At 27.7% G+C, this 22152-nt stretch overlaps 1 long non-coding RNA gene across 1 annotated transcript; it reads right to left on the bottom strand.

The window, feature by feature from the left end:
- Positions 1 to 10584: 10584 nt before the first annotated feature.
- Positions 10585 to 12857, bottom strand: LOC141530886 (uncharacterized). The gene is made up of 4 exons (XR_012479814.1): positions 12326 to 12857; positions 12019 to 12231; positions 11737 to 11814; positions 10585 to 11623 (listed from the first exon to the last, which is right to left on the bottom strand). It is a non-coding gene; the product is annotated as an uncharacterized LOC141530886 (long non-coding RNA).
- Positions 12858 to 22152: the final 9295 nt, after the last annotated feature.

A 22152-nucleotide genomic window follows, 5' to 3' on the forward strand; every position in this document is an offset into this window, starting at 1 on the left:
AACTTAAACGGTGATATAATAAAGCTAAATAAACGAAATAGAAATGTCTGAAAAAAGTTAAATTGGATAATCTCTGAGTATCTAAAACGTTTTTAAATATTCAACTAAAGTACGTCAAGTATCACATAAAAAGTTAAATTTTTTTATAAAAATAATGATACATTTATTTGATAGCTGGTTGGTGGACGGTAAAGTTTTGAAATGTCTATATAAAGTTTTACATGAATTTGTAGACTGTAAATATTTGTGAACTGATATCCTCTAGCAGTAATTGATATATCACATCATACTTGTGGCTTTAAGTTAAGTATGTATAGCTACGTGAAGTCCGATACTGTCCACCATCGGCAAGTAGCTTACCAGTAAGAAGATGCGATTACGTCGTTTTAGTTTTGGACGTAACTACATTATATTTCAAGAAATTTATTAAGAATAAATATGAATAGCTTAGCTAAAATAGGATATTAAACAGCAAAATATATTATTTGAGAATTAATAATTTTTGTATGCCATCTAGTACTTTGAAATTAAATTTTTTTAGGAAAAAAAAAGAAAATCAAAAAAATTAATTGACTATATCGTATAATGCACGGAAGAAAAAAATTATAAATTAAAAACCCCGAAGTAAAGAGTTAACAATTCCACTCGGTTGATGGTCGATAATAAATTACAGTTTTTGCGGTTGTTTTATTCTTGGTTACTTTGTCACCAGTTGGACTATCCTAGACTAAATAGACATTTGTATAGAATACGTAAAAAAGTTATCTTATTTACAAAATAAAATTTTGTGGAAAAGAATTAAAAAAAAAAAAAAAAAACACGGATAAATAATTCAAAATTTGTTAGCTGAAATAAGAATGTTTTTTAGTAAAATATTTATTTGTTAAATATTAAGTATGGTAAAAATACATTTCACAGGTACTTCGTAGGAAATTCGTTTTCCTGACAAGGTTAACGTCGGAAGTGATTCCAAGACGTCGGAATCATCCCCAGGTCTCGGGCAAAATCAGTTTAAATTACTGGATTACCAAGAAAGAAGAGGCCTTGGGAAGGATAAAATAGCTGGAGAAAAACACGGATATCCCATGAGACCTAAAAAGTAGCCGGCGAAGGTTTCCATCGTTGACTTAAGCCCGGTGCACTATGATAGAAAACAAAAACATAAAATACTAAGAAAATCGAGCCACTCTTTATTTTGTTCTATTTATTTTCTTCCTTATTTTATTTTATTTATATTATAAATTGAATTTAGTTGTATCCGTGAAAATAATACCTCTACAGTTCATGATGTTCTACAGTATTATATTATTTGACCATTTTTTAAGTTTTATTTTCAAACTTTATTTAATTATTGATATATAGAAGGTATCGAGGGAAATATATTGAATTAAGAAAATAATTTTGAAGAACTTTATCTTAATCTAAGAAATTTTTCTTGGTTTTAGTTCATTTTACTTAAGTAAGTATCAATTGATACAAGAATTATTCATTTTAATTCAAGATAATTAAACTTTTCAAAATTATTTTCTTGATTCAAAAATTTTTCCTTTGATTAAGTTAAAGTTAATTTTTTTTTTTCAAGTGCATTAATATTCATGAAAGTCAACTCGTTTAATAAAAAAGAACTCCTATTTATGATAACTTATATCATACATAATACTCAAAAAAATAATTTCCATAATTTACTTATTGTACCCCTATATAATGAAAAATAAATTATTTATGAAACCAATATAAATTTTTTCAGTAGAAAATCGATAATTATAATGTATATTTATTATATTATTATTCTATGTATTAATAATTATATGAAGGATGAAGGGAATAGGGTGGTGCATACTATTGAATAAAATTATCGGTTAGAGAGGTGCAGTAATGGTATTTGATGATGCGTGATAAACTCTTTTATAAACATAATAAATTTGTATAGATCAACGCTTATCATCATAATTATTTATCAAAACGTGTCTCTCAAATCATTTATATTATGAATAGACCGATTAAATAATTAAGTATACATTAATTAAAATGATTAATAAATACTCTAAATCAAATAAAATTTATTGTATGTTTTATTTGATTTAACGATAAATTTTATTGTTTTAATAAACTAGAGAAATTGTAAAATGTGAGTTGATACATATAAAAAGTGTCACATATCAATCCCATAAATTCTTGATAGAATTTCCTCAATCGTTCTGCAATGAAATTTATTGTTGTCAATATATAATCGTAAATATTTTTTTAAAATAATACTTTTTCCATCGTTCTATACGAAACAATAATATTTTTAGTTTGTCGATTATAAGTTCCAATTTGACAATTTTAACAACGGAATGTTCAGTATACATTTTTAAATTAATAATTTTTTTTTTTCAATTGTGTATGTAAAAAAAATTAATTCAATTGAAGTAATGAGCTTCAGTGTAATATTTGTGGAAAGTCTAATTATTATTGATAATCAAAGAAGGGTAGAGAATATTTTTTTATATTTTATTTTGAATTTCATGGAATGACGAAAAAAATCGGGATTAGTCGAGATGATAAGTAGTGAAGCATGTCAATTGATTAATTTTGAACGAATTAAGAACACTTGAAAAGGTATTTGAATTATGCAAGATGTCATTGAAGAGAGAACAATGAATACTACAAGTATTTTATCATCGAGTGAACAAACGAAAACCATCTCTGAAAATAAAAAATTAACAATTAGAGCTTGAAATCCAGAGATAATATTCGTGAGAATAATTACGATGATACTGAAATAAAACTAATTTTATTATTGTTATTATAGTCGTGAAAAATTTGAAAAGTTTAATTTTTAATAATTGAATTTAATACTTTTTAATGATAGTTATTTTTATATCAGTTCTAGAATCTTTCATATTTAAAAATAAAACAAATTTTCAATTGAATCAAACAATTACATAGCTTTTTTATATTTTGTGATTTCATGTGCAAAAAAGCAAGATTGAGGTTTTGTTGAAATTTTATTTATTCAACTGTTGTTTGAGCTTTCTATTATTATATTAAAAATGTTGAATGTAATATTTTTAAATTAATGTTAATTTGATGGCTTGCTTATGGACACAAAGAGAAACCTTACAAAAAAAAAAAAAAAAATAAACAGTAATTAATTTTTCGAATTGTAGAAAATTTTGTATTTTAATTGAGAAGTTATATAAAAATGTTGTTTGATAATTTGAATTAATCATTTTGTTCAAATTTTATTAAAGGTACCTAAGTACAGGATTGTTAAATTGTTTACTTTTCTAGCTTTATCTTAAAGTGACTACGTACGGAGTAGAGAGCATTAACTGTTTTTGAATGCAGTCAGATATCAAACTATATCACCATATCTAGGAATTTGTTACATTTTCCTTACAATACATGAGAAAATGGATATCATTTTAGAGAGTGATGACTTGTGAAGATTCTTAAGTCATAAATGACTCCAGACGTCCTTGTTCTGCTGGTATGCAGGGTTTTCGGGTTTGCAGTCAGTGACCAAAAATTTTAATAATTCAAAAGTAATTAAAATTCTGCATGCATCGCTTGTTATATGTCTATTATAATATGCAACAATTACTTGGTCACCGGTTTTTGAGAAACATACTTTAGACAAAGTTATATTTAACATATATATATATATATATATATATATATATAAATAAATTTCATATGGATCTCTAGGGAAAACCATTAAATATGTGTTTCTATAGAAAATCATGTGAAAATTCATATTAGTTTTTAGATAGTTTCTTGTTTGCTATCCTGCTAATTTTCATAGACCCATAGAAGAATTTATAAACTGTTAATGTATTCAATTTATCTAATTGTTTTTTAATTTTTAATAAATATTTTATTGGGAAAAAACACATTTATTACATTTTAATAAGTATTTATAAATAGTGAACAAAAATTTAATAAATTTTTTTTTGAGTTAATGTTTCTTGTTTATAACGAATAAAACCATAATCTTTCATAACAAAAACATGATACATTAATTTCATTCAAACCATTGTTTTATTATTCATTTTATTCTTATATTTTTTTATTTTTTTTCAAAAGAAGAAAATTATTTTTTAACAGTTAGTAAAGCTTATTAAATATTTAAAAATCCTTCTTTTGGTGTAAAAATAAAAAGAAAACAGAAGGCAGATAAAGATGGCATAAAATTTATACTCATTGTCACCAAAGTTTAAAAAAGTATAAATTAGAGGTTGGTTTATCTTAAACGTGTATAGTATAACATATATATCAGTAACATTGTATTGAAGGTAACGAAGCTTAACTCGATCGGTGGTTGCTCTCTCAACATGAGATCCCAGAGTAGAGTAGCATCGTTTCCCTATAGATTTTCCTAGTACAGAGGGATAACTGAGAGACAATAGTGTGGGCGGACAAAAGCATGATATATGGTGAGAGCAGTAGTATTAAAATCATATTTTCAGATTCTTCATCTTATATAGAATCACTGAGTACAGTGTAAGCGTAGCGCGGCGTAGCGCAGCAATTCTCTTTACTCTATATCATCGTTCTCCGTCATATATTTATATATAATACATATACTACACAGTACATACACGTACGTATTATATATGTATACAGGAAGTGCATATAAATATCAAATACATATATGATGCATACTTTGGCGCCCTTGGTGTATATGAGTATTATATAATAGCATTTTGCAGCATGACCTATCGCGTAGTATATATATATATATATATATATATATATATATATATATATATATATATATATATATATACTATCAGAATTCGCGGTATCGGTTTGAGTAAGAGCGGGTGAAAGGAGTAAGAGTGTCTCACTAGAGTGGGAGAAGGAGGTGGTGCTCAGGGAGATGGCGGGCGAAAATAGCGGGTAAGTAGATACCGCAGCGGTGGTATACGTCTCAGCGCTTTGCCCAATGCTTTTGGCTGGATTTAATTGGATTTGTTAAAGGTAATTTATTTTGCTACCAGTAAAGAACCGAGGGTCCAATTTGCAATGAATACCATTCAACTGGTTTTTAACAAAAATTGATGCTTTGTTAAAAATATAACAGATAAATATTTTCTTGGCTGCATGTAGTTTGTTGTTAATTTTTTTATCTTTATTTTTTTATGAATACTTTCAATCATTAAATTACGATTTTTTTGTACCATTTAATTTGTTATTTTTAGAACTAAGCAAGATTTTTGTTCAAAATTTAACAAGAAAAAATTGTATAATTCAATAACAGACCATTTCTGGAATTTCTTGCTATTTTTGAGCTTTAAGCATAAAAATATGAAATTTAATATTTTTTAGAGAACAGTTTAATATTTACTATTATTATTATTTTTATTTTAACAGAACTATTTCTGTGTGGTATTCTAGCAGATTCATTTAACAAACTTCCGCCAGTGTAAATAAATTAATTACGAAAACTGCATTGTTTTTCGTTACGCTACGAGTAGTATTTTCACAATTTTATTACAATCGATATTGCGTGTTCAGAGTTCAAACACACTCACCCAGTTAGCGGTAATAATTCAAGGTGTTTTATTGTTCATAAAAAATATATAAATAACTTACAAACTTGAGTTGAAATATTTGTTTTTTTTTTCGTTTTGAATATTGATAATTTTCAAGTCGATGAATTATCGGATTTAACTCGGTTTTTAAAAATCATCCCTTCAACAAGTGTCCACATTTACATCGAGATCGTTTTGTTTCAAATATTTCAGCACATTTGAGTGTAATTATTTTTCGAATAAATAAATAAATGAATGTAGGGAAGGGGAGACAAAATTTTCCAGTAATGCGAGTTTAAAAAGACCAAAAATTTTATTTCATGAAAAAAAAAAAATTACTTCACAACATGCAGGGACTGAGTCATTAGACTGAAAGTAAGTTCTGCCAGATTACTTATTGATGAAAAATTCGCAGAAAATTTTTTTAAAATTTTTTTAGGGGTACCCTCTTTTCCTCGCGAAAATTTTATTTCTTAACGGCAGTTGAAATTTTGTTCTGTTTACCTTGAATACAGTTAAAAAAAATTACTATATATTTGAACAATGTATGAATGGATACAATTAATAAATTTCTCACTACCAATCTATGGCGGAGCAAGTTTAGGGTGACGGCGATCAATGGTTGTAAAAACATATCAGTCATTATTATCAAATTCTTTGTAGTTTTTTCTTTTAGTGAATCTCTGAACTCATAAGACTTGGAAGCTTAATATTAGCAGTCGATAGGAATTTTCCCACTCGATGAGAAGACTCTAAACAAAGCTTAGAGAAATAAACTTCTAAGGCGGGTTGTGTAGACGTGTAGGATAAATAAACTCCCGCTTTGGACTTTAAGTCTTGCAGAATTAAAACTTAGATAAAATGTTCCTGCTACGTAGATGTATGTTGAAAATGAATGCTTGTGAATGAAATCTATAAAATCTCGGTTAAACTTGATTATAGCTGAATTTTTGATAATACTTAAGAATAATATTGTTTTTATTTCTGTCAATTTGAATATTTTATTGGTGTATTATAAATGGATCATGGACAACTTTTATATCCAAAATCGTTTTTATTTTATTCTTAAAGTTTCGTCAGTCATTGCTGACTCTATTAAGGCTCTAAAGTAATAGAGATAATTATATGCTAGCAAAAAATGTAATATATAATAAATAAATAATACAAAGAACTTTTACTGAATAATATGTTTACACATGACTCAAATTTAAATTAGATATTATAATAATAAATAGTCGACAAAATTGTTCAGCCAACTTAAAAAATTTTATGTTTTATATGAATTACAGAAAAAAAAACTCAATAGAGTAAATAAAAAAATTGGTGATAACCATAAATAAAACGAGTTTATAAATTCATATTCTTATTAATCCGCATGAAAAGTTAAAAATATGATTTTAAGCCAAGCTTAAGTGATTCAAAGTATAATCCACGTATGATATTTGGAACAATTAAATAAAATGTCCTCGGTATATGCGGGCATTCTATTAATTATTTGAGATTATTTCTATTGAATAAAATATAGGATTGAAAGGGATTATAAATATAAAATATTTATAAATAAGATAAGATAAGGTAAGATAAAATAAAATAAAATAAAAAGAAGAGTATAAATAATTCGGCGTAATCCATAACTAAAGTCAGATTTAAGAGACGGTATGAAATGAAGTAGAGAAGTGGGTTGCCAGCTTCTATTCCCCAAGTTTGGGACTTCGTCGCAAGTCGGTTTGGTGCCAATTCCAATCGGTCTGTAGCCTCAAGCTCTCAAGAGAGGTCTCCATAATAACCAGGTTGCTGATAGTCAGCAGCAGACTTCGACTTAGTAGTTAAGTCTCGCCCTTCAGAAATTTTGATTACGATTCCACCACTACCGCTATAATCCACCGATTGCAGTCGCGTTGCGCTTTGTAGAGTCGTCATGTAGTAGAACACGATTCAGATGAAGGAGTACAGCCGAGAGAAAAAGAGACTAGAGTAGAGAGAATGAGACAGAGTATGAATGAGTAAGAACGAAAGGAGGTAGAGAGTAAAGCGTGTGTTCCAGAGTTCATGGAATTGTGAACTAATCCTAATTTACGGAGGTTGGATAGGTACTACAAATCATTTCGGTTAAAGCGGCAGCAGTGCCCGCTCATCGGTTTCTCGATTTATATCGATTTACGATCATGTACTTGCTGACGATGCATTCAGGGAACTCTCAATAACGCATCATCTATTCGCTGATGAATCCCGTGTGCTCTCTGTAGTCTTCCTTACTCTCACATACCCCCTTAGCTCCCTACCGCTGTCTCATATCTCTTCAATTGAGCCTCATATAGCCCAAAGACGTTTAGTGTCGTCTTTGAACTTATCCACCTCTTTGATCAGTATCATCTTACTTGTGTCTTTTCTATCTAGCTTACTGGAATATGTGACCTGTGCATTTTTCAAATTTATTTCATGTTATTAATATTCATGATCCCTCAAAAAATTAATTATTTTAACAGAAAATCTATTCTAACTTTTTACTTTTTTACTAAGATTTTTTTGAAGGATTTTTTAAATATTTTTAAGCTTGATTAACTTTCAAGAAATTTTTTTTATGAATATTTCTTTGGACTCTTAAAATAAAAATGATTATATAAATTATTTTTTAATCATTTGATGATTGTAGAAAAATTGCTTTAATATAACTAATCCTAAAAATTATTTATTCGAGATATGTGCAGCTTCCTTAGTTTTCTCAATTATATCTACTAACTCTCTGCTACACTTATCTGGTATTAAGAGTAAGCCATTATTCAGAGAACACCTGAGCCCATTGATTGGTATTATCAATAATGAAAGGTAATAACAACAGAATTTTCTCAAATATCAATCGAGGAGCTTTTTTATATCAGTAGTTTTACGTGAAAAAATTTTGAGAACAGATTATATTATTTAGATTTGAAAATGTTGTTATTTCGAAATTAAAAAGTTTATTTCACTTTTTTAAGAATATGTTTTTGAATGAAAAAATGAATACTGTTGTTTCAAACTTTTAACTAATTTATAAACAATATATTATTTTTTTTTATATTTAAAAAGTAACCAAATTATTTATTTTGTGATTCAAAATATCGATGTCATTAAACCAAATTTTTTTTTCCAAAATTTATTATTCTCAGCAGTAATATAGTGACGGCCAGGTAGCTTGTGTATATGATAATACGTACAATGAGAATATTAAATCAGGGACTTATGATTATAACTTATGGTAGTTTTCCAATTACAAAGCATTGTGCGACTCAGTGGCGCACAATGCTGAATTATGCTGAAGCTTAATTGGAACGTGAATTAGTTTTTAAATGCACCAGTAGAGTGCGCTAAGTACAGTATTGAAAAAAAAAAATCATAGAGTTAGCAATAACCTCATTAATGTGTAAACAACGCTTCGTTTATGAGGCATGCAATAAAGTGGTATAAATAATTATTTGTATGAGAACTGTTTACGATTATTTTAAGTAATTTTGATTTTGATCATTTAATTAACATTTGTTTTGAGTAATTTTTTTAAATGAGTTCTAAAAGAATTATATACTTTTTAATTGAATCATCTTACCCAGATGATAGTGATGATGATTTATCGAGTACTCCGAGTTTAAATCAATCAATTAGTTCACTATCAAGTGATATATTTATCGAAAATATGTATGATAATGAAACAGATGAGTTATTTGAGCCATTGATAAAATATTTGATGACAGGTTGCCGAAAGCAAAGAGTAGAAAATTATCTCAATGTTGTAAAAACTTGGACGGATGCTGAATTTCGAGAAAATTTTCAATTATCGCGAACTACTGCATATCGTCTAATAAGTACGTATTTTAAGAATTCATATTTTTGAGTATTAACTATTTATACTATATCATATATTACTGAAACTTTTTTTTGTAGATGAACTGGAAACATCAACTTTTATTCCCAAGAATACCTTTGGGATGAAACCCATCAGCGCTGAAATAAGATTTTTAATATTTTTGTGGTTTATTGCAAATACTGAACCATTGCGGACTATATCAAATTTATTTGATATTTCAATTTCATCAACATTCCGAGTCATTCGCCGTGTCATAACTTGGATTCTAACGAAACTGGATGATGTTATCAAGTGGCCTCAGACTAATCATGCAATAATCAATACATGTGAAGGTTTTTTCTCAAAAAAAAATATATCCAATATTTTAGGAGCAATCGATTGTACTCATATAAAAATTGTAAAGCCTTCTCAAGATGCTGTAGATTATTGTAATCGGAAAAAATATTTCTCTATAAATCTTCAAGCAGTAGTTAATTCTAATATGAAGTTTACTAATATTTATTGTGGTGAGCCAGGATCTTTACATGATGCTCGAGTTTTTCGAAGATCACCGTTATATGATGAGTCTCACAATAATAAAGAAAATGTATTTCCAAATATTACTTTTCTTATTGGAGATTCTGCATATCCATCGCTATCATGGCTTGTTCCACCATTTCGAGATAATGGTCACTTGACTCCTCAACAAAGAGAATTCAATTATTTGCATTCATCTACACGAATGGCAGTTGAAAAAGCTTTTGGACAATTGAAAAGTCGTTTTCGACGGATTAAATTCTTTACTGAGTACAGAGATTTATCATTTGTATCCGAGGTCGTTACAGCAGCATGTATTTTGCACAATTATTGTATCGATGAACATGACAATTTTGATAACTTAGAAGACGATAATATACATGTCGGGATAAATTTAGAGGAACACGGTTATGAGGAACAATATAAAAATAATAATAATAATAATAATGATCGTAGAATGGTATTATTCAGAGAATTGTTTCCAGATGCACAAGTTGCATAAATTCAAAAGAAAATATATCTATACTTTCCAATACCAATTGTATATTGAATTGTACAAATTAAATTGTAAAAATCAATGATAAAAAATTGACATTTATTAAATAATTAATTTACTGTTGTAACTAAATTAAATAAATTTCACAATTGTGTAGTTATGATAATACTTAACAACATACAGAAGTGGAAACTGAAAATAAAGTGAAAATAAAAAATTCTTAAATATATTATTTTATTGGTTTTTGCATGTAATTATAAACTTTTAAGTACAACAAAATCTTAATCATAGATTTTAATATAAAGTATTTGTTTCGACATGTTAAAATAAACTTTTTAGGTACAACAAACTCTTAAACGTAAATTTTTGGTAGTTTAATCAGACTCTTCGCTGTCAGTACAATTTTTTAATAGTTTTTTTAGAAGCTCACATTTCAATTTTTCTATATTTAACCAGTCTTTATGCTTCTTTTCATTAAATTTTAGTTTTTCAGTAGCAACATCTCTTTTAACTTGCATTTCAGTTTCACGAACATCGATTGCTTTTTTTTTTAAATCCATTTCTTTCTCTTTCATTTTTAAGTATTTAGTCATTTTCTCATCTCTAGCCTTCTGGTTTTCTTGAATATTTTCCAAAATTTCCATACTTTGAATGCGTTGCTGGTTTCTTGCAGTTTGTTTAACGTCTGCAATCGGAGTTGTTTTGAGTTTTGGAGACTTATCAACTGGTGATAGATTCTTTTCGCTGGATATAGCATCTATTTTTAATTTTTTACTCTTACTAATGTTCTTTGATTCGATTACATCATGCTTCCTTTTTTTTTCATCTGTAGTAAGTATCGAAGAAGATAATGTACTTGAAATGGAAACCTTTTTCTCTTTATGAAAAATTTCTTCGAATTGCTCATAATATTTAAATGTCATATGAGCTCTTCCACTTTTATTGTTATTGTCGATACATTCTTTATATTTGTTATATAAGCGATTAAATTTCCACTTAACCTGATCTACTGTTACCTGTACAACTATAAATTAATGCTTATAATGAAGATCTCTAATCGACAGAACTATCAATAGTTCAATGCACCTTCAGCATTAATGATATTTATATTTATCTGTATACGTAATTCTTTTAAGCCTTCGGATATTTTCTTCCACACCCTTGATTTCTTGCCGATATCCGTAAGCATCTGTAAATTTGCTTCGTATAGGCTAAGCAATGCCATCGTGGCTTGCTTTGTCCACACAGCATCTGAAATATTAAGAAACACAACACACAATTATTATTTAATTAAAGCTTCAAAATCTAATGTACAGTCTACAAACTATTGTTAAGGAAAATTAAAAAATTAATTAAATTCTTACTTTTCTTAGGATTACTCTCCGTTTGAAAATCTACAGATTGACTTCAGTCTTCATCATTTTCAATAAATGCAGTGTAACCTAAAATATATAAATAAAACTCTTAATTCTAATCAATAGATATCTTATTGATAAGAAAATTCAACATTTTCAAACATTGAAAAGTTAATTAAAATATAAAAATTATTTATTACATTACTGTTTGAAAAAATTTTAATCTACTGGTGAAAGCCATTTTATATATTATAAGACATTAAACTCAATTCCAATAAAAAATATTTGTACCTGATAATAAAGGATTATGAACTTCAGACTTTTCGTTGTTAAACACTTGCTCTTCACGGTTATCTTTATTGTCATTCTCGTAATTATGAACAAATAACATTATGTTGTCTTCTTCATCTTGATAAATATGTTCTTTTCCACGAAAGCATTAGTGATTTCCTGCTTAATTAAATGATTCGATCAAGCCATAGCAATGTTTACAAAAGTATATCTCTGTAAAATAAATTTGTTTAGAGATTCGCATTCTAAAATGAAGTTGTATTCACATTTTAAATGTGAAATATAAAAAAAAAATCAATGCTTGTACCTTCATCCATATTTATATTAATTTTTTTAACACAGGTTGAATTAGCTTTGATTATTTTCAAAAACCTACAACGCAATGAAAGCTCTAAAAATTTTGTCACCAATAAATAATATTACTAAAGATAATATAAATAAAACATTCCGATCAATGTCAACTTAAAGAAAAAACACTTGTTAATTTTCTGTCACTGAGTTGGTATCCATTGCACGCATCAAGCGAAAACACTACTTTTGAGAGTGCTCGACTGTGCGAAGCGTTGCTGTAGTTGAAACATTCAATGTTAAGCATTATGCCGCATAATGCGCTCTAGTGCTATAATTGGAAAACTACCTATAATTCGCTAAATGGAGAGATATATAATTTTTTATTTCGTTCTTCTTTTTTGCCAAAAATTATCACAGTAATTGTCAAAAAATCTGATTAACTAATATATTACGTCGCAAGTATATTATTTATTTACACAAAGTTTTATCCTTCACTCTTCAATCGAAATGGAAGTATTGATTTTGACAGACAGTTCAACCGGATTTAGAACACGGTACAGTTTCTTGCACTTATATTACGCTGCATATTGAGATAGATGCATATTTGCGCGAAACAAGCCGTGTCTCTTGATTACTTAATCAATTTGTAGACAGAATGGAACTCGTATTTTAGATTAAAGCTCATATTTCTAGTTAAAATTAAGCATCCAAGTATTTTCAACGTATTATATATCAGAGTATACTATAGTGATTAAGATAAATCGATAAACTTAAGATAAACTTTACACAAGATTAAATATTTAGATTATAAAAGTTTTAACACTTTGCATACTGTCTTGTTGAAAGCAACTTCGATTATCCCAACCTTCCGTATGTAATACTTGTATGCAATTCTTATCAATATCTTTACATAAAATATCATAATCGCATCATGTTAATGATTTTGATAAATCCACAGAAAAAAAAAATTTCTTGAACCAAAAAAATTATAAGGAAGACCGAAGTTATTTTGGAGCAAGAAGAAATTTTCTTAGCTTTTAATTTAATTTAATTTAATATCCTTTTCTCAATTGGAGTAATTTTACGATATGGTAAATAATATTAAGAAATAAAAAATTACTTTAACTTATTCATTTTTCTGGTACGAATGGCCGTAAATATGTATGCCGTGGGGTTTTCTTCGACTACTTAATGGTTTCAAGTCTCTTTAAGGCATGAATGGAAAATAAATAGTCGGATGGCGGGAAAAAAAGCTCAAAAACTCCTGAACCATTATTTTATGTCCTTTTTCATATTTCGAGTGATAAAGTATTATGAAAAAGAGATACTACAGTGGAAGAGAAAAAGATATGAGGTCGCGAATTACACTTTGTCGGGATTCAAGCTGGATGATAGTAGCTAGTGGATCGTGGTTGTGCGTTTCACTTTTATTTTATTTTTTTTCCCCTCTCTCTTTCTCGTTTCTCATTGCCTTTTCCATTTTCACGCTTTCTTCCTACCACTAGTGTTATGTAGCATACCTCTTTCTCTATGCTATGATGTTGAGCACTCTTTTTGTGCGGTTTGCAGCATTCGCTAAAATTACCGATTCTTTGTCAGAACATCAGAACGGACGATCCGTGTGGTTCGTGCTCCGCTCAGATTTTTGGCGAGTTTCCAGCCAGGCAAAAACCTATTTGCAGAGAGTAGTAGTGCCTGATATGGCGAGCCTGTAGCACCAACAAAGGAGCTAGTGTGGATAATTAAAAAAAAAAAAAAAACATGAATTCAGCCGGAAGTTTGTAAAGATTAAATAATTGTGAGAAAAGTCCGAAGGAATTAAAAAAAAACTATTACTCATATTTACAACTCTAAACATTTCGAATATTCAGTATTAAAATTTTTAATTCTAACTACTATTATTACAGTGATTAATATCATGTTTTTAGTACAAAATTTAATTTGATTAGTATAACAATACTATTTCGAGAATTTATTCAGGAAAACCGCATGTTTTTCGTGGGAAAACGATAAAACATTTTGACACGAGACTTGTGTCATTAAACGCAGCATTGCTCAGAGCAGACTCTAGGTTACTGTTTTTCATCTTGTTTTTGTTTGTGTAGAACATACTTTTTTAACTCTTTTTTGTATATTTAATTCGTACTTTTTGTACGAGTCATGTATCATTTGTGTCCCTTTCTTTTTTAGGAAATAAATTCAACTTGTATAACATAGTTATAAATAAAGGAGTACATTGTGATTTTTTGTTTATTTCAATTAAGATAAATATTTATAAATTTTATGAGTTATTACATTGTTTAAAAAAAAGTCGATTTGGTACGTTAAAATTATAGGAATATATCTGACTGAAGATTAATTTTTATTAGGGGTGTGTGAATATTCGAGTTTACGAATTATTCGCCTCGAATTGAAATCGAATTATTCACTGTTTGGCCTAAAATTGAATTATCAACTATTTGGCCTAAAAAAAACCTTATAGGGGATGCAAAAACGAATCGAACCCGTAATTTTTATCGTTACTAAAAAGAATGAAAAATGTAAATTTGTTCATTGAAATTTCTCTATAAATAAAATAGTTATAAGCTAGAAAATTATAATAAATTAATATATATCTTGTTAGAAATAAATTTTTTATTGTTTATATTCACTTAAAGTAGATAATAAAATAGAAGCGTATGCCGCTCTTGGAAATTCTGAATTTTGAGTTTTCATTTTTCAACAAAAGCTTATCAGCTTTTCTCGGAGATTTTACGATGGTTCTAAAAATAATGAGTTACATCACCGGACTAGGTTAAGTTTGAAAAATTTTATATTACGAATGATTACATCAGTTATTCTAATCAACTTTTATTATTTTCATTATATTAAAATTTATTTTTTAGCTAAAATTTAATGAATATATAAATTATAAATGATTCAATCTACTATTATCTTTAATTGAATGCATTTATAAGAATACTTTTAAAATCTAATATATTTTTTTATCTTTTTTCCTTTAATAAAAAAGTTGAAAATGAATTCACCGTGATGGTGGTAAAATGTCAATTTTATAATAAAAAATAATTAAGTTTAACTTATATAAATCTTTTCACCGCCACTACTGCTTTCGGTACTACCGCTATTACTAGTTATACTCATCGACAAAAGAACATCAATAACCAATTTTGTAAAACCAATATCGCGAAAATTAGTTTCCAACGTCTCTCTTTTCATCCCTCTCTTAACCTCGTCATCTTTTTCACCAGGCAAACTCTCTACAGCTCTACCCAGGTCGTCCTCTCATTTTCATCCTTGGCTACGTCTTTTCTGGGTTGCTTTACTGTCTATACTCATAATGTCCGTTCCTTCCTCTACTCGGCGGTTCGGTGTCTCGAGCTCAAACAGCGCCTGGCAAAACTTATGCCTCGTTCCCCCAATCTTCTTTCTTTTCTTTACTGAAATATGGGAGACGTTCTCTTTAGTTTATTCTTTTTTTCTTCTCCTCCAGCTTTATTTTTTATCATCATCTCTTTTATCTAACATCTTCTTCTATCGCCCTTTCTCTTTTGCTTGATGTACTTCTATTGTGCTCCGATTTTTAAAGGGTTTCCTTTGAGTCATTATACTAAATCCTTAATGTTTTATTAAACTTGCTTTCGTATAGTAATTATAATTATAATCTCTTTAGTCCGTTTCATTTTTTTTTTCTTTGTAATTTCGTATAATTTATGTTCTCTTGGTATGATACTCTTATTTTTGGTGGTGTCCATTTGGATATCTGCATTGATTATAAAAAAAAAAGAAACTTCAGTCAAGATGAAAAATCTTTTATAAAAAAAATTATTTTCAAGAATTTGATCATCTTGAATCGTGAAATGTTTTTATGTAATTAAATAATTATTGCGTTAGGTTGAAAAATATTCAACTTTATTAAAGACGGATATAATTCTTTAGTTTTAAAAAAAATCATTTTAGAATTAACTTAAGAATTATTGAAAAACCTGTAACAGTCAATTTACATCTAACTTGTTATCCAAATTATGAGCTTTGTTGATTTTTGAATAAATTTTATTTCCAGTATTTTAAAAATCGGATAAGATAAAAAATTATGATTATGCATAATACAATAAATATAAATTCACGCAAATTTCGTTATTATTCTTTTATTTTTTTTTTATTTTCGTGTGAATTTTAGTCAGAAAAAAATGCTTATAAATATTATTGACTCGTAAAAATAAAATTAATTTTATTCACGAACATACACAAAAAAATAAGTAGTAGACAAGACATTTAAGTCGGATGAATTATGTGACGTAAGCAATTGACATAAAAAATATAAGCATCTAATAAGATTTTTTTTAAATCTTTTACTTGACAAAAAATTTAAATCTAGTGGAATTTTTGTTTGAAATAAAATTATCGGTAAATTTCAAATTGACTTTTTTTTTTTTTTTACTTAATTCAATTTTTTAATATTCTAGATATTTTGATGAGAGCTAAATCATTTGAGTTTCCTTACGCAGCATAATTTAGATTCAGTATTAATTTTATTGATGTGCAGCTAAAGCGGTAGTAAGGTTATTGAAGACTTTGAATGTAAGTAAAGTAATTTTTTTTATAGAAATTGATTTTTAATAAACAGAAAATTTTCATGTTAAGTGCTGTACTGAGATTATTTCTTCATCAGATTTATCAGCAGAGTTATCCATATTCATCTTAAATTAAAAGATTTGACATTTCTCGTGAGAAGATTAAATATTATCTAATTTAAATTCAATAATCAATTTTTGGATCTTCTATTTTGTAAGCTTATCATATAAATGTATACATACATACATTTAGAACATATCTGAAATAATATTCAATGCATGTATATAATATCTTTAGTAATGCTGACATATCGTTCAAATGGTCGTTTTATGATAATATTGATGAATGTATTCATGTGAAGAGGTGGCAGGCAACTTATGGGATCACCAATCAGCGATCTCAAAATGTCACTCGTGAAATATTTCTAGCATCAAATACTTTATCAGTAGTAGAAGTAAGTGATGGTGAGATGCCACAAAGTGAAAAATGTAATCATAATCATTATCAATATTTTTATATTCAAAAATCTGATAAAAGTAATTTGGGCTAAATCTAAAAGTAATAATAATGTAATGTTTATTAATTAGATTTTGCTATCTATATACACAATTTATCCCTAAAATAAAAACACATGAGAGTTTGAAGTTAGTCAATAGTCAAAACTCGGAAAAAACGGGACATGATTCATCATTGGTTCATTCAAATTTCTAGTACATATATATCATAAACATACGTTTATACAATCACATTTATTAATTTGAGTCGGTTTCTACGTTTTACCTATAAAATGAAGTGCGACGTGATTGTATATCCATATAAATGTATCTTAAAGCTTATAAAACATAGATTAAAGTATTATAATTTTATTGTTCTCTTTCTTAATTTATTTTTACAAGACTCTTTGGTGCACGGACAATAGGTTTAACTTTCATCAAAAACGCTGTAATAACTTCTAGCAAAAAAAAATAAATTTTCATATTTACAAGTATTTAATTTTTTCTACAAGAACAGTTGAGTTTAAATTCTTATTTTGCAGAATCTTGGCATCTTATGAGTTCCTACTTGACCTCAAAGTTTTAATTAAATACTCAGAATGGGTATTTCTGCAATATTCATTACTTTCGATAGCTCATAGTTTATTTCATCAACGATTTATTTCAATTTTTTTCCAGATCATAACATGTGACAGATCTAGTAAATTTTCTACAAAATTTGAATTATTTTAGAAAATTTTTTTTCTTTTTAACAAAATCATTTTCTAAAATTTTGATTTTTTGTACAGTTTGAATTTTTGTGCCAAATTTGATTTTTTTGGCAAAATTCAAATTTTTTTAAAAACAAAATTTTTTTGTTTACATTTTTTTTTAATATTTCTGTATATTATACAGTCGAATAAAAATCTACCACGTTACAAAGTATGAGAAAAGTTCCTAAACTTTTATTTCCTGGTATTGTTAAAATTAATTATATTTATGAGTTAATTATATTCAAATCGTTGTGAATTGTACAACACTTTTTGCAGAGTTATTCTCAATAACTGCAAACCACTTTTATTTAACCGTTTTCTCATTTATTTATATATATATATATATATATATATATATATATATATATATATATATATATATATATATATATATATATATATATATATATATATATATATATATATATTAGGGTAAATTTGGGTATACGATAAATTTGATTTTCATAGAATTTTTTAACTAGAGCTTAGTTAGGGCACTTCCGCTGAAAATTCAAATTTTTGCCGGAAGTGGCCAATTAAACCTCCTGCTAAAAAATTCTATGAAAATAAAATCTATCGTCTTACCTCAAAATATCTTAGGAAAGGCCTAAACACAGCTGATTTCAAAAGCGGAACTGAAAATTCCAATTTTAAAAGGTCCATCAAGGAAGTTATATTTTGGCACACCCTAATATATATCAATCGATTAACTATGCAATGAGTGTCAACCAGAATCCCAGTAGCATTTAATTCAATTATAATTATATCAAAGCTAATTTTCCAAAGCATCAGATTAGATTGAATTTATACGAGCGATGGTCTATAGCTTTGCTTCTGTAACTCTATAGTCTGTCTCTTTTTACCCAAATTAAAATAGACTAAGCTAGAAAGCGAGTGTGGACGATTTTGATGGTCCACTGGTCCAATATAACATCCATTAAAAATGTTTGCGATAGGAAAAGCGTAGAGAGCATAATGGTCTTTCCATACAAAATGAACTCGTTAAAAATTTTTATGAAGTTAAATGTACCATTGTAATGTAAGAGTTTTTTTCAACTTTTTTACTAAACTTATTGCTTTTGAAAGTTTTAGAGTTCAAAAAAATTACAAACAACAAGAGAATTATTTTTTCATTCTATAACTGAATTCGCTCATCTTCAATATTGAAGAATAAATTTAATAATTCTAAAAAATATCTGTAGGCTAAAATTTAATTCAAAAAACCTGATTTCTTGAAGCTTCCAAACCTATGTAATCCCTTAATATTCAAAAATTTTAATTCACAAAATAATCATGAGTAAAAGTGAGTTAGCGTAAGTCCGTAAAAAAAGCAGCACTTGCAAGTAAAAACAAAGTAATACATCATTAGTTATAGTTCATATTCATTATAGTTCATATTATATAGTTCATATTATAGTTCATATCACCATAAATATTTTAACAAGCCAAGATCTTGCACGAGTCAAAGTAACTTCGAGAGAGTCAGGTTCAAAGCAACTTAGAGATTAAACGACTAAGACGTTGGCAAGCAACCCTCAACTAAGAGAAACTACTTTTTCGAAAGTAAAAATTTTTGGTACAGAGTGACAGTACTTCAGTTTCTGCTTGACTAACAAAATTTGAAGAAAATTGAGAGATGAAGTTCTCTGCAATAGTAAGATAAACTATTAAGTGTGGATTTAAATTTTTAATGAAGATAATATTTAATCCCCAGATTATTTTATAATTGTCCATTTTATGTACGTGTTATATTTACGTTTAAAATGTCAACAGAGAGCAAGATGAAGGGCGGAAGTGTAATTTAAAAATGTTTTTTTCTTAGATTATTTTCAATAGCGCTGATGAATAAGAAATTGGAACTTTTGGTCGTTGCTCTCAAAGTTTACCGACGTACAGCTACTCTCTCGTCACTAACGGACGAGTTTCATCAAGTCTCACACCACTTCCGACCCCGTATAATCTTACGCTTCTTTATATAACTCCTCATCTAACCTTCACGCTTTCCTACCACTGGTACTCAGCCACTCGGCTACTGGTTTAGCAGCCACCATACTGCTGGTGCTTTTGCTTCTGATGCTCTGTACCTCTTATCAAAGGATATATGAAAAGGGGAGTAGGATCAACGAGTCTGGGAAATCGCGTACATCCGTCAGCGTCGACATTGCTTATCCCCGGGTGCAGACGAATGAAAACGATAAAGACAAGAAAACCAAGAGAATAAAAGAATGAAGAATTTAGTAGTACTGAGAGAAAGAGGATTAAAAATAAAGAAAAAAAATATATATTTATGCATATATATACATTGAGATCAAAAAAATAACAAAGCGATAATAAAAATTAAAAGAGGGTTTTTTAATTTCCTGAATTAGTTATTCAAACGTCGAAACTACCAAAATGTGAAAATAAACGATTTTAATATAATATGCAGATATCTGGGAAAAATATCTTTCGACATTTTGAAGTGACTGTCAAATAAAAACGTGATGATAAAAATAAAAAATATAATATTTGATATGTTTCAGAGAACTACCGCAAAAAAATACTGTTTTTAAAAAAATTTAGCATTGCTTCTTCTTGCGTGAGTGATGGATATCATGGAGACAGTTGGCGGATATTATATAAAATATTAAAAATTTTACGGCGAGTAAATTCGAATGTGTACACATTCCGTTCACAAATAAATAAATTAAAATTGATTGTTACTTACGATGAAAATAACTGCATTGATCGGAACGAAAAATTAATAATCTGTGGTGTTTTCTTGTATGAGACGTAACATATTACTGGCGCAGTGTCCTCAAGAACGATTACAACTGCAGTAGTAACACACTATTAAAATAATTAATTGCTTTAATATAAATTTAAACTTAATACGACTTTTATTTAGTAATTATGAATTATTACTTGTTTATCGACTTTTTTAATTTATTTTTTTATGTCTATTGCGAAAATAAGGAAAAGTATTTTAAAACTATCATTTATTTATTATATTATTTTTATTTAGTACAAATTGTAATTAATTTATACCGGTTATACTAAATCAGAAACATTTAAGTTAATATTTTAGTCTCGAATCAGTGAAAAATTATTTGAATCAATGATAACGTATTTACGCTTGCTAGTCTATTTATCGCATGCTTTAATCCGAGCGTTGAGTGAGCTTTATTATTCATAAATAACAAACATGATATATGATTAATCTTAAATCATTTCTACTCTATAATGTGATGTAGTACATGCATATCATGTAATATATGCTATTATCAACCGGACATTTTATTATATCTCTGATATTATCTCAGAGTTTTTACATCTAGCTTATCATGAAACGTAATCTATGAAAAAGAAATCGTGGATTTCAAAATACATATATTTGTACACTGTAAAAAAATTTTTGGACTCTGTGTAGTGTAAATGATTCGGTGTAAAAATTTTTAATACGGACGGTGTGAAAATCGCACGAAGTGTAATGTTAAATTTCAACGATGTGAATCCTCAATTTTAATGTTAGCCTTTATTCATACGAATATTATTAGCTATTATTACTATTAAAACATTAAAACTAGAAGCATATCAGTGATTTATAAAACCACGACTGGAATTATGAAATTTTTTTTCTCTTCTGACTTTTTTTTTAATTTACTAGGTTCAAAAAATATGAGAATTAAAAAAAAATACAGAAGAATTAATTAAAAACTATATTTGCTTGTTTAACTTCAGTATTAAAACGTTTATTGATCTGTAATAAAAAAAGTACGATTGAAAAAAAATTTAAAGCAAATAGGAATTTCTAATTGACTCCTTTTTTAAATACCGCTCGACATATAACTATTAGCGGATAGTAACACAACAGTTGGTTGGAACAAATTAAAAAATAGTAAATCGTGAACGATTAAAAATATTATTTTATCATTATTTCATAATTAGTTTAATTCTTAACGTAAATGCATTATAAAAATTGAAGAGATGTTTCAGAATAAGTGAACCCGAGTAAATCCACTTTGTGATAATAGAGCACAACCAAT

The sequence above is a fragment of the Cotesia typhae genome, unplaced genomic scaffold (genome assembly GCF_013202065.1).
Source record: "Cotesia typhae breed Kobodo isofemale line unplaced genomic scaffold, CoteBio_Ctyphae contig_5, whole genome shotgun sequence".
NCBI lineage: Eukaryota > Metazoa > Arthropoda > Insecta > Hymenoptera > Braconidae > Cotesia > Cotesia typhae.